This window comes from Lepidochelys kempii, chromosome 10 (assembly GCF_965140285.1).
Source record: "Lepidochelys kempii isolate rLepKem1 chromosome 10, rLepKem1.hap1, whole genome shotgun sequence".
Classification (NCBI taxonomy): domain Eukaryota; kingdom Metazoa; phylum Chordata; order Testudines; family Cheloniidae; genus Lepidochelys; species Lepidochelys kempii.
In genome coordinates, this window is record NC_136389.1 from 34,653,227 (window position 1) to 34,667,482 (window position 14,256).

Sequence of the window (14,256 nt, forward strand, 5' to 3'; positions counted from 1 at the left end):
GGCCTACTGCTGGTGGATGAAGTTGGATTGACAGTCCCCATATCCCCAGAACAGCTACAGCATTGGTAGCAGCAGTGTATGCTTCTCCCATCTGCTGCTCCCCACTTGATCAGAAGGGACCTCTGGCATCCCCCAGCCGATCTTTGGCCTCTCTGCTGAGGCGCCTAGCAAGGATACATGTTGTGAAGGCAGGTTGTGTGATGTGAACCGGGCCAATATCCCCAGCTCATTTTTCAAAAGCCACTGACTGTGAGAAAGAAAGAAAGAAAGAAAGAAAGAAAGAAAGAAAGAAAGAAAGGGAGAGGAGGAGACACGGCATGACCATCAGACTAGGGTGACCAGATGTCCCATTTTTAGAGGGACAGTCCTGTTTTGGGGGACTTTTTCTTATATAGGCGCCTATTACTCCCCACCCCCTGTCCTGTTTTTTCACAGTTGCTATCTGGTCACCCTAGAGAGACAGACACAGACTTTCTTCAATTTCCAGCCATTTATCTACTTATAAACAAGATCTGTTTTGCTAAATGGCACCAAAGGCACCTACTATCTAAACAACCCCCCACTTCCCAGGCCACCCCAAATAGTGTGTAGCCTCCAGCCACTGATGAAAGCAGCTTCCCCAACTCAGCTGGAGGAGAGGTTTGTTCTTCATGGACATCCCAGTGCAGGGTGGGGTGCACAACTGAAGCTGGTGAATTTACAGCCATCATCACACAGCTGAGTTCCAGACTCCTAGAATGGAAGAGCTCAATAGAGCACATTGCAGGATGGATCATAGGACAGAGACTTCCACCTCCAGGTCACTGGCTCAAATTCAGCCCAAGCTAATAGCGAATGGGGACTGAGAGTCATTGTCATCTGCTGACTGGTTGATGGCTTACGTGAAATGCAGTTGATGGGTCACTGCCCAGTTTCCAGTGGCCAAAGGTCCACATTCCAAAACCTGCCACCATCGCCGCTTCTGGCCTTTTGGCTGATAGGTCTCAGCAAAAAGACCCAGAGTTGATGGGAGACTGAGCTGTCCTCTCACAGGTTCCCTCCAGCATTGGCTGAGGCACATGTCAGTTGGGAGGGAAGCATGCCCCATCCCTGCCTATGCTTTACCTAATCGGTAGAGCCTCCACCTCTCATCAGCACTACATTCACCCCACGTACAAACCTCAGTCCTTTGGGTGAAGGGAAAAGCCAGTGCGTCACAAGCCAATGTGCTGCCAAGGAGATAAAGCCTGACTTGTCATGGTGCCCCAGGTGTGGCAGGTAGGAGCGAGAAGGGGAGGGAGGAGACTGGCGGATCAGTTCTGTACCTTGAGCAAATACCTGATCAATAGGAGAGTAGCAAGCTTGCAGATTTCAGTGTGAAAGTGAATCCACACAGCAGGGAGAGAGGGGATCAAGCATTTGGCGATCAGCGTGAACAATGAAGCAAGTGGCTCCAATGAGTCACACTGCACTTTAAAAAAAAAAAAGCTGAGGAAAGGAAACGTCAAAGAATCCAGTGCAATATTTTTGAGGCCATTTAGCCTGGTAGGGAAGTGAGGATGTGGCAGGCGTAACTGTAACAAGTCTGCAAGGAGAGATGAACCATGCTCAATGGCAGTGGGCTCTCCAGCAGGAGCCATTCGACTCTGCTGGACTGGACAAGGCCAGGAAATGCCGCCAACAAGAAATTAGATCACAAAGTGACAAGGGAGACAAACAGAGCTGGTTGAAACATTTTCAACTGAACATATTGGCCTTTCATTCAGAAAACAAATTTCAAAATGTGGGAATTTCCCATGGAACAGAAAGTCCATTTTCTCACAAGTTCTAGAGATGAGCCTAGACTGAGAACTCATCCCCTGGGACTGCGGATACCTTCCTCACTGGGCTTTCTGGACACAGGGATAGGAAGGTGGAAGAAAAGAGGTTATAATATTCAGACACAAAATATATGGGCTGACTTGTTCAATTCTGAGGTGCTTATATCCGTATTTGGACACCAAAAGAAAAGCAGCCCAAATTTTCAGAGGGGCTGATTGAAAATGTCCAAATTGGTTTTTGAGGGTAAATTGGGTTTTCAAGAAAACACATTTTTTCATTCAAAGTGTCTGCTTTCCAAGGAAAATTTTGATTTTTTATAAAAAGGCCTGAAAGTTTTGACTGAAAACCAGAAGATTTTTATTCAGAAATGCTGCTGCAGTGTCTCATGGGAATTTTAGTTTGGGTACCTCATGTGGCCATTCTCTCTGTACACCAGACTACATCATCCATGAGTCACCATGGCCACAGACTCATGTGATGGACTGCCTCCTTCATGCATCATGGGAGATATCTCTGCTCAGGTACTTTGAGTTGTTGGCTACAGTGAATGGAGCTGAGCATTCACCCCAGCAGCAATGCCCTCCTAACAGGGACTGTAGCAGTGGACTTTGGATAGTCACTTTTCATGGTAAGTTTCCCTTTATAAATAGCTTATGAAAGGTTAATAATGATTAATAAAACTATTACTACATGGGTAATTAATTGTTAGTGTGCAACAGGTCAATAGATTGCTTTATAACCATGGCTATAGCCATCTACAACACGGTCTACTGTTGCTCTTATAGGCCACCTGTAACCTGTCATGTTCATGTCTGTAACATGCCTGGGACATCTGGTAATCATTTATAAACCATTTATAACTGGAAGAAGTAGAAGGCCTCAGTAGAAGGTGTGACCAACTTTGCACTTCTCTAGCACCTGTCACCGGGGGATATCAAAGTCCTCGTTCCCCCTCCACCATTTCTCAGACTGATGAGTTACAATGGGACTTGTATGGTGTTATGTGTGGATGCTAACCTGTCGGTATCTTTGGGACAGAGACTCACAGCTGAGCTACAGGGAGTGTTAAACTTTCAGTTGGAACAAACTGCCAAGGGATGAGGGGAATCCTCCATCTCTTGATGTCTTCCAGACTAGACTGGATGCTTTTTTGGATGATTGCAAACTCTGGGGCAGGGACCATCTTTTTGTTCGTTCTCTGTACAGTGCTGAGCAAAATGGGGCCTTCCTCCATGGTTTGGGCTTCTAAGGTCGAGGACAATAATATGCGTTACATAAGTTGCAAAGCAAAGTTATTGGAGTTAAGACAGGGATAACTGGATGCAGTTCTCTGGCCTGTGTGATGCAGGAGATCAGACTAGATCAGTGGTTCTATCTACCATTGTGGGCCGCATACAATACTACCTCTCTGGCCCTGAGAATGTTACATGGGCCGCAGCTCTGTGCTGATTGGGCTGCAAGTGGCCCGCAGGCCGCAGGTTGAGAACCACTGGACTAGATGGTCATAATGGTCCCTTCTGATCTTGAAAATCAATGACTCTCCATTGTGTGTAAATTCCTCTTTTCGAAGCAGGTCCCTCCTCCAGTTTACTCACAGAATGGGCACAACACAGGTACTGGCAGGGCAAGCTGCCCCATCATGCCCCTCCAATGTGCTTTCACTCTGTCCTGCAGGGACCCCTTTTAGGGCTAAAGGGGAGTCCAGTCTCTGTGGCCCCTTTCAGGACTGCCCAGGCATTGCTAAAGCACTTGTCACCTTGGGATCTGTGTGGTAAAGCACCACCATTACTGTTGGGAAAAGGACCAGCCACTCCGCCATGCCCGATTCCAGCTGCTTCGTCACGTGGGAATCTTTGTGGAGTTTTCCTCCTGTTGCTGGGCTCCCTGCTGATGCTGCCAAGCACGGCCCCAGCGGTGACGGTGTCTTGTGATGTGCAGCAAGGACCGGGCTGAGTCCAGCCGGCACATTGCACCCGGCACCCGTCAGACAGGAACATTCTTGCATTAGCTTGGTATCGATTCCAAAGCAAAGGTCAAACACATGAAATCAGCAGCTCAATACACTTGGTTTCTAATTAATAAGGAGTAACTAGGAAGGCCATGTTTTAAGTGGGAGATCTCAGTAGGCAGGAGATCCCAGGTCAGGGGCATGCCGGCTTTCCAACCTGTCATGATGGCCCACAGGAGCCATGGGGAGCCAGGCCCAGGTCAGGGCTCCTAAGGCTGGGGGCTAAAGAAGGCTTCAGCAGTTCCCAGCAGGAGGCACAAAGGTGAGCTGAGGCAAAGGGATAAACTGGGCCCTCTGGGTAAATGGAACTCCAGCTCCGAGTAGAGGCTGCAGCTAATACCGATTGGTTATAGGATGACATGATACCTCCGAAGGGGGAGGAGGTGGAATCAGTCTGTATGCATGAGAATCCAGCTGCTGAGAACACGGTTCCTAGGACAATTCCATTATACATGCTGATTCTTACCTTCAGCCAACCCGGGTAGAACAAAACCCTGTGCACTATTACAGTGGTTAGCTGTTGCTGCTTAATTGTGCACCTCTTGCTTGCAAGCTAGTAATTTAGCAGTAGCCAACATGTTTCCTGCCCTCGGAGCTCTTCCCTGCCAATTGTGCAGGGAATGTTACATGGTAAGCTGCCCAGGGAGCTCCAGAAACCAATTCCTCTGACCCAAGAATGGGCTGCCTGCTTCATGCTGAATGTCCATCTTCCCTAGCTGCAGGACTGAGGCGGTGCTGCCTCCACGCTAGGTGCTCACCACCGCAAGCATGACAGAGCAAGGGTCCCAGCTGCATGACAAGCTTTTCTGGAAACGTGCTCCTGCGAACATACTCACGAGGGCCGGGAGCAGCTTGGTGGAGGTTTGAGTACCAGCTGTGTAACAACAGGCAGGGCGGCCAGCTGTCACTCCATCATGACTCGGCCCTGCAGCGGTGGGAGGCCGTTGCTGTGCTGTGCTTAGAGCAAGAGGCGTAAGCAGCCTCCTCTCTCATACAAGCTCCACTGAAGCTAGTGGGGTTTTCAAAGCACTCAGCATTGACCTGACTGGCCTGAACGGGAGCCCAAGCTGAGAGCTTTGGGAGCCCCCCATCCCTGATCACAGCATGCACAGCCAATGGAACACCAAGGTAGACTCATGGCATCATCAGGAAACATCTGCTTTGGCCGAGGGCCTTTCCTGGAGGGTGGGATACCTTTTTCCAAATGGAGCCCTTCCACGGGGGTTCCATCACTCATGGTGCCTCATAGCCAGGGCAGGCCCGGTGAAGGGCAGACTGCTGCAGCACTTAGTCCATTCCCCCCATTACCCAGCACCTCAAAGCCCTGAATGTGTTGATCCTTACGCACCCCTGGAAGGTAGGTGGGGCCATTGTCCCCCTGGTACTGATGGGGAACTGAGGAAGCATATGGAGGAGCAGGGAACTAAATCTCGGTCTTCCAAGTCCCCCCAACCTAACAACTGGACTGTCCAGCGCCCACAGCCTGCAGTGACTACCACCACAACAGTGCTGCTGCCTTTGCATCTGTCCTGCACCAGTGGCCCTTGGAGGTGGTTCACAAACTTAGCTCCTGAGCCCTTGTTGTCATTAAAGATTCTATGGCACTTTCCCCAAGAGCAGATGGTTTAACCCCAGTGCCCTGGCCAGATTCCAGCCTCTATCCTGCCGTCCTGCTTCAGTGGCATCCAGTGGTTACTCCCTGCCCCAAACATACGCACAGTCTTTGCCCTAATACAGAGACATGGAGCCCTCCAGCCTGACGCCCTCTCTATGCTGGCTGGCTTTGAGACATCAGTGTCGTTTAAGGGTCCAAGGCTACGTCTACACTGCAAAAAACCCCCCTGCAGCAGCGAGTCTCAGAACGTGGGTCGACTGGCTCAGGCTTGTGGGGCCTGCGCTCCAGGGCGAAAAATAGCAGCATAGACATTCAGGCTTGTGCTGGAGCTGGGGCTCTGAGACTCTCCCCTGTCACTGTGTTTCAGCCTGAGTCGGCACATCTCAGTGGTTTGAGCACTGGCCTGCTAAATCCAGGGTTGTGAGTTCAATCCTTGAGGGGGCCATTCAGGGATCTGGGGCAAAAATTAGGGATTGGTCCTGCTTTAAGCAGGGGTTGGACTATATGACCTCCTGAGGTCCCTTCCAACCCTGATATTCTATGATCTCCACGGCTAGTTTTAGCCCTGCAGTGCGAGCCTCACGAGTGCAAGGCGCTTGACCTGGGCTCTGAGACGGGTTGCCGTGAGTTTCCTTTTTGCAGCTTAGATGTATCCTTGGTGGGCACTGAGCACTGGAAAAACTTGGCCACTGATTTAGGCGCTGGTAGGTGCTGAGCCTTTCGGAAACCTGGCCTCAAGTCTCGGCAGCTGCACCACCACCGGAGAACCTCTGGTGATCTGCCGTTGTTTATATGGCCTGTGGCCAGCCAGAGAGCTTTGATGGATGGAATAATTTGGGTTTTCTTTCACTTGGCTGATATAAAATATGGATTGTTACAGTTCTGTTGGATTCCTCCCCTGCCGTGGGGCAGTTGGTGGAGACTCTCGTGTGATTTTTCATACACTACTGAACATTATTCTTTGTTTTCCAGTGTCCAGATCTTTGGTTACAGGACACTAGATCTTATCTAGTTAATAGAAGATAGGGAAGATAAAGAAGGCAGGCCACAGGGTGGTGGGAATTCGCCATGCGTAGGCCTCAAGCACAGAGAGTGTCACTGATGTGGCCACCTAGTTTCAAATATTGCTGCTGAACCCAGATGAGCACCTGGCTGGGACTGGGATGGGCCCCTGGGTCTACCATGGAGGTGACTCTACTCCCCCCCACATGGGGCCCCTAAAATTGAATCTCAGCTATTGGAGACCAAGCCTGGCTTCTGTTTCCATGGGAACAGCTGTTAGGCTGCAGAGCATACATACAGTAAAGATTTTCAAATCCATGAGCTACATAAGTGTAGCTAAGTGCGTCCAGCCTCCATCCCTAGGCCCATTCCTTTCAGCAGAGAGCCCAAACTGCCCTCTTTGCTTTCCCAGCTGTCCTCAAGAACCAGGTCTCCCTCCGCTCTCCTCCTTTCCCGTCCACTGGCTTCCTCTCTGTGCTGTCAAATGCACTCCAGGCTGGTGCAAGGGCCTCCTCCTCTGCAGCGCCTGGCATTAGAGCAGCTTTGTGCACCCCTCTGCCACACAGTGCAGTCAGCAACCCCATCCACACCAGCTTCACCCACGCCAGGGCTTGGGCAGAGTGTGGCAGGGTGCTGACCCTGTCCGGCGCAGGCTAGGTCAGGCAGGGAGCTAGGGACGGCCAATCAGTGTAGCTTCATGGAGGTTAGTGGTGGTACCCTGATTTACAGCAGCTGAGGACTGGAGCCCCAGTGTCTAGGGTTAGTTGCTGCAGTCACCGTGTGTGTGTGGGACTCCGGCCCCCATCTCCAGCGCAGCACCCCTGGGGATGGGGAAGAGCCGGGGTTCAGGTGCAGGAGCACAAAGGAGAACTTGTCATTACTGAAGAAGCCGGCACGCACACGCTTTTCCTCTCCCACGCTCTCCAGCCTTGCAGGCCCAGGGACACAGCCCATGTGGCTCTCTCAGTGCACCGGGATGCCTTTGCCCTGGCCTGGGTTAAGGAATCATGGAATGAATTGGGGATCTGGCGCTCTCAGATTTCCCCAGGCCTTTCAGTGTGCTTCGGAGCCTGGCCTCGCAGGCTAGTGCTGGACAGACACCACCGGCTCAAGCAGCTCTCTTAGCCCTCAGCTGCCTTTGCTACCACTGGCCCAGATGCCCTGGCATGATGCTTGTGTGACTGCACCCTGATCTACGACAGGATCCAGCTGGACTAGTGTTCTTCTGGCCTCAGGGCTCTCTCCCGCAGGCAGCCATTAGGTTCTGTCCCGTCGTCCCTTCCTGTGCGTGTTACGGAAGGGCAGACGGTGCGGGCTGCAAGTGCCAGCAGTTTGCTGGTGATACTGGGCTCTGCATCTCATCACAGCCAGATGGAACAGTCTCTCAGCTCTCCCAGCGTCTAACCAGGAGTGAGGCCGGTAGGAGGACAGGCTGACTGTCCATCAGTCCAGAGGTGACCCTGGCTGGCTGGCAACACAGCCAGAAGGGATGGCAGGTGATAGCTGCCCCCTTCACACAGGGATTTTGCACACGGTCTGCCAGCAAGATGCAGTTTGGAGGTCCTGGTGGAATCGCAGCTGTTTCCGCAGGGTGTAGTAGCAGCTATAGCTGTGAATGCATTTTCCACCTGCAGCTGGCAAAGAGACTATGGATCTGAGCCTCAGTGGCCCCATGAGCCACATCACCTCTGAGCCAGCTTACTGCCATATGCTCTACCTGGGACTGGAGCTCCTTGGTCACCCACTGCAACACATGGCTCCTGGGAACCCATAGTCGGTACTGGCTTCCCGCTGGGCCCTGGCTGCCATTCAAGCCCTGTGTGGTTTGGGACTCAGGATGTGTCTACCCAGCAGGCAGGTGAGATTGCAGTTCCTGCAGCCAGGGCCGAGCTAGCTTTGGTCTAGATCAAAGTTCGCTTGAGTAACAATGGCAGGGTAGTCATGGCAGCAGGAGTGGCGCACGGGCTGACCTCCTGAGTACAGCACCGCCCAGGACCCGTGAACTAGCTAGATCTAAACTAGCTCAAGTCTGCCTACCCCAGCCACCGTCACACTTCCTGGCTGCAGTGTAGACGTACCATCGGAGGCCTGCTTTACGCACTAAGGCTCAGCTGAGGGACTGGCGCTGGCATAGCCAGATGGCTGGTAGCAGAATGCTCAGCTCCAGAATTCATTCCTTTTGCTGGGCTGAGAGTGCCTGCGGCTGGTGAATTTCATGCATGCCGCAGGGGTCATCTGCTTGCCTCCGCATTAGCCTCAGGGCCTGGTGTGAAGAGGCAGACCGTGCCCTTTAGGTGGGAGCATTTTGCTGAGCCCAAGCCTCCTTGTTTGACACTTTAGTGTGTTTAGAACAGTACTTTTTATGGATGATAATCGGCATTTGAACCAAGGACCTTCAGCACTAAAAGCCTGAGTCTCCACCTCTTGATCGAAAGGAGAAGCTTCATTAGCTTGCAGCAGCAGTAGGGTCTTATCCTCTATATAGACAAGCCACTAGAAGGGGACACCAGCATGCTTAGCTAGTGTAAAGTAATGACCATGTTTTATTTCTGTCAGTGAGCTTAGAACTGTTTGATAAGCACATTTCATACAGTTTAACAAATAAGCAACATACATGCATACTTAATAGGCAGGTTCCCAATGTCAGAGTCTCTCAGCTAGCCACCATAATGCACTCAATAAACATCGGTCACTAACCCCTTATCATGAAAGGGGCCCTGCTCCTGGCTGGAGGAATTCCACCTCCACAGTGCAAAGGGAAGGGTAATGGTATGGGTCTGGGCCTCTTAATAACATAGTGTAGCTTGGCCAAAAGAAGCAGGTGCAGGAGAGGAAAATAAGAACAAGAACAGTTAATATCAAATACTCAAAGCTATTTGATTTCCAGTTACAATGACACACATGGTCATGACATCCCTCACTGCACAGCATCTCACTGCCAGGTTCCATCAAAGAGCAGGAGGCTGATGCTGTCAGTCCCCCAGACTCCAGCACTGGGACTGGGAAAGTAAAGGGTGACAGGCAAAGCAGTCGGGGGGGCGGGGCGACGACAGTCACTGGGGCGAGGAGTCCTGTCCGCCAGGCCAGAACCATGCGCTGGAAAGACCAAACAATCCAGATTAGATAGGAGCAACGTGCGTGGAATCATTGCGCCCAGTTTGTCTGGCTTGGCAGATGCACGGGTGAGCTCTGCATTGCAACATGATGGAGATTATCATTCATAATTGTTACTGAATGACCCAGCACATTTTGCAAATCTCAAAGTGCTTTTCAGAAGTACAAGCACTGCCCTTCACCAAAATGCGGCTGTTTCTGGGGTGGAAGGCTGCTGCTATTTATTAGTTTACACTAACTCTATGGTTGCATGAAAAAATGGAAAAAAGCAGGGCAGCTATTAAAAGGAATAGTGGAACCAAAGGAGACAATATGTAGCTGAAATTCAGCCAGGGCACTGAAGCTAACACCTGTATTCTGGCCCTGGTATTTTTGTTAGCCACAAGTGGTCAGAAATTCAGCTTCAGAGCTTCCCTGTGACTGAGTCAGTGCTAACTCAGACTGCAACATCCCTGACTGCAGCATCAACACCCTTTCCTAGAGGATGCTGGGCTTTCCCTGTATAGCCAGAAAGCTATTGCAAGGTCAAGGCCAGGAGGAGCTGGAAAGAGTCTGCAGGAGGAAAAGGGCTTGGGAGGGGAATGCCACCCTGCTGTGTAACAGTGCCCTCTCTGGCCGATTATGGGGCAGCGCTGCCGTAAAGATCTGAGCGTGAAACCTCCCGCACGAGGCAGGACCGTAGCCTCGAGGCATGGCAGGTGGGGGCATTGCCTCTGCTCAGGGGATGTGGCGCCTGCTCTTGGCAGTGGCCGGGCAGCGGGACAAATCTGGAGGCAGCTCTGGGCTCCTGGAAAGAAACACCCTGCAGGTGGTGGAGCAGAAACCAGGGATCCTGTCACTTGCTCAGCCCCAGAGAGACAGGGTTGCATTTAGTGCTGCAGAGCAACCCCTAGTGGGCAGTCTAGGAGCAGCACCCATGGGCCAGGTGTTGAGGGAGTTAGGATTTCTCCCGACCAGAAACAGCAATAAAGTCAGGAGATGCTCAGTGCAAAATAGTAAGAGAACCCCCCCCCCCCCCCCGAATGGGAGAGTTGGCCTCCAAGCAGCATCTTGGATGAGCATCAGATCAATGCCTCTGGAGCTGCCATGGCTTTTAAATAAACGATGAGGCAGAGCAGGCCTGTGCCAGGGGGGTGGGCAGGGACATGGATAACAGTGCTGTTGGCACCTGGAGTCTGAGCTACTGCAGTTATTTTCCTCCCACCTGCCACTATGTGATACTAGACAAACAACACCGGCTTGCCCATGCAGGCATCTGGGGACGAATGCCACCTAAGCCAACCCCTCTCTTGCAAGTACCTGACAGCGTGGGTGAGGCCATGTTTCCAGAGCAGTGCTGAGCATGGCCCTGCGTCCGTGGGTTGACTACAATGAATACCCATGCTAAGGAAGAATTTTATGTGCAAAGTGCCCCCTGTAAAGTGGGTGCCTGTACCAGGTGAATAGAGGATAACTGAAATGACAGCAAATATCAGCAGCCTTATCATGTCATTCCCCGGCCCCTCCTCCCTTAGTCACAGCTTAGCCAAGCTAGGCAGATTTCGGATCCTGAGCCTACCCTGTGGAAAGTTGCATTAATAGGCACCCCTGAAGGCAGGGCAGGGAGCACAGGGGAACCCGGCCTTGCATGGATGAGAGCGTGGCTGTGGCAGAGCTTGCAAGGGACTCCTGCCAGCTAGCAGGATGCAGCCCTCAGCCACTCCTTGTTGGGATCACGTGGCTCACACATAGAGCCTGGCCCCTGAGAGGAGGACACAAAAATCCGAGAACCATTCTCACACCCCAGTTCTGTACCCACTTCCCAGTCCTCCTCTCCCCTACAGGTTTAAATGGGTGCCAGATCGGGCCCATCTGTGTGCACTGCTGCCCTCTGCTGGAGAGAGTGCCCCATGTTTGTCTCTGGGACCCAGCTGCAGTGCCCACTTATCGGCCATAGCCAGGGGTGCTGGAACAAGGTGTGTAGTGGGGTGCGGAGAGCCATGGAACCAAACTGCAAAGCCTGTGTGCGATGGAAACCCCTTCAAGCCAGGGGTGTGGCAGCCCCGCCCCCCAGGGCCCCTAGTGCCAGCATCCATGGCTGCAGCCTGCAGCTGAGCCCTAAACTGGCTGCAGCTAAGCGAGCATTCAGCCACAGCCCTGTGTCCCGCGGGTTCTGGGCTCCATCCCTGGTGCAGGTTGGGGGTGAGTTAGCTGATGACCATGGTGTATTTCTTGCAGACAAAAGTGTCCCTTCCACTCTCAGGGCATTGCATTGCCCTGATCAGCCCAGCTCAGCTGATTAGAAAGGAGTCAGTCCCAGATCGTCTGTCACATGGCCCCTACTTGATGGGCTTTTGTCTTGTTAGAAATCCTAGCTGGAGAGATTCTTTCTGTAGTTCTTTGAGCACAGGGATGTTTGAATGGAGAACATTTGGGTTGAGGGGAGGTTCTTATGGGCTGGTAGAACCAGGGCTGATATGGGAATCTCAGAGCAGGTATGCATAGAAATCTCCCAGGATACTATCTCAAGTTCAGCTCTTTAAAGCCTGCATAAGCACTTTATTTTTAGCGTCCTTTCCAAATGTGCCGAGCAAGCCCTGGGAAAGCTGTATAATCCGCTTGCATGTGAGGCACCAGCTAGGCTAGGGGGCAGAGCCCAACCCAGGAACAAATCCCAGGTCAGATGCAAGAGCACCATCCTTCATCCTCCCGAAAAGGGCAAGCCAGAGGGCTATGTTTTCCCAGACTGAAAACCAAGGCCCCCAAATGACGCACACCTGGAATATCCTGTGCTCCAGAGGAGAGACGAATCTACCTCTTAGCACATTATTTGGGGCTGGTCTGAGCTGCTTAATTCTTTTAAAATCTCCATTGGGGGCTTTATTTGAGATAAACAGCCCAGCAGTATTCTGTTTACTAGACAGATGCATCTCTTAATTGATCTGAATTGCTTTACCTGTTTAAAGCCTGTACAAATGTACAAATTGCCATGTTTTGTCTGTTGAGTGAAATAAATGGCTTCTTAAAACCCTCTTGCAGACATCGTAGTGTGTGCACAAGATAGATGCAGGGATCCCTTCACAGAAATGCAGCTACTTCTGGGGTGGGAGGCAGCAGCTACTTATTAGCTCACAGCAAAACTATGCAATGGCTTAAAAAGCAGAGAAAAGCAGCATAGCTCTCAAGAGCAGCAGAGGAATTTAGGGAGACAAAATGTAACTGGACTGGAGCTGGCTCACTGAAGCTAACACCCTGGCTTTGTTTGTAGTATAGTTAATAACCACAAGTGGTCAGGGACACAATTTTACCCACCCTGGGTACTGGAATCAGCAACATCTCTCAGCCTGCAGGTGTTTTTTCTTTCCTGCGATTTTGATCATGCAGGTCTTTGGAGTTTCCTTGTAACCAGGCTGGGCACCTCCCAAGTGCCCCTCATGGCCTGGGGTGGCTCGGCTGGACCTTGCCTCAATTTTCCCTTCTGGTCAGGGCCGCTTAAGAACTCTGCATCACAGTCCAATGGTCATTAAAACACTCTCCCTTCTGGGGTCCACTTTATTTAGTCCTTCCATACATTGGCCCTTCAGGCCCCATCCCAGTAGAATGTCTCTCTTCCTGTGAAAAAGGAGGCCTCACAGCTCCTCCCAAAGCTGGGTGCAATTCAGACCAGCCCTTTATTCCCTGCAGTATTCACCTGCTTCCTTCCATCAACTGCAGTTTCCCCTGGCATCTGCCTGCCTGGCAGTCCCACTCCTCCCAGCTAGATCATTAGGCTCCCACTAGGGCTCCTTTTAAATCCCACACCTGACGCAGGTGTAACGGGGCAGGGCTGGCTGGACAGGGCTGGCTGACCCCAGGCCTCCTGGCCCTTAAAGGAGCAGGCCACCCTGTTACATTCCTCTTCGGCTCCTTTGAAAGATCTCAGGTATTGTCCTACATTTTCTCATTCTGCTCAACTAAACAGAGCTGAACCACTTCCCTACACTGCACGGCCAATCTCTCCCTGTTGCTCCAGAATGGTTGACGAGCAGATACCGCCTTGTAGCACTGAGACCTGGCCGCTTTCACAGAACAGATCACGGCACAGTGAGGAAGATGCTCTCATGCAACGTGATAAATCAGGCAACTGAATGTAACAACAAATGGGCAAAGGACTTGTTACAAGTCCTGCTTTTAAAACCTTTATTTTGGCCCTGCTTCTGCAAACATGCATTTGAGCCCCAGCAGTCACTGAGCTGACTCGCTTCTGCATGTCAGTAATTTGTCATGGGTGAGGCCTACAGTTATTACGGAAGCTCTGGTGTTGTAGGGCCCCATTGCAGGATTTAGTGAGGCCCTGCCAAGAGGAATTCCCCCTCCACCTCACACACTTTGCTTCCTTAAGATGCATGAAGATCTGCAAAGTTTTCTTGGTTTGCTTATTGTTTTAAACCACAATTTCTTTTCTCATTGTCTTTTTCACCTTCAGGAATATCAGCCAGGTCTTGCCTTCCCTCTCCCGTTCCAGGACTCCTCGGAGAAGCAGAGAACTGGAGCGGGAGCCCTCAGTAGATTTGAAACATTCTCTCAGCCATCTGAGTTAAACAGAGGCTAACAAAAAGAACCAACTACCCCAGAGTTTTAAACAGCCTAACAGCCCCTTTGCCACTCCTCAGTAGTTCACACTTCACGCTTGTGCTGTTTGTGACAGCAGCAGCCTAGAGACTTCCAGAGAAAACAGGACAGACAATATCATTAATGA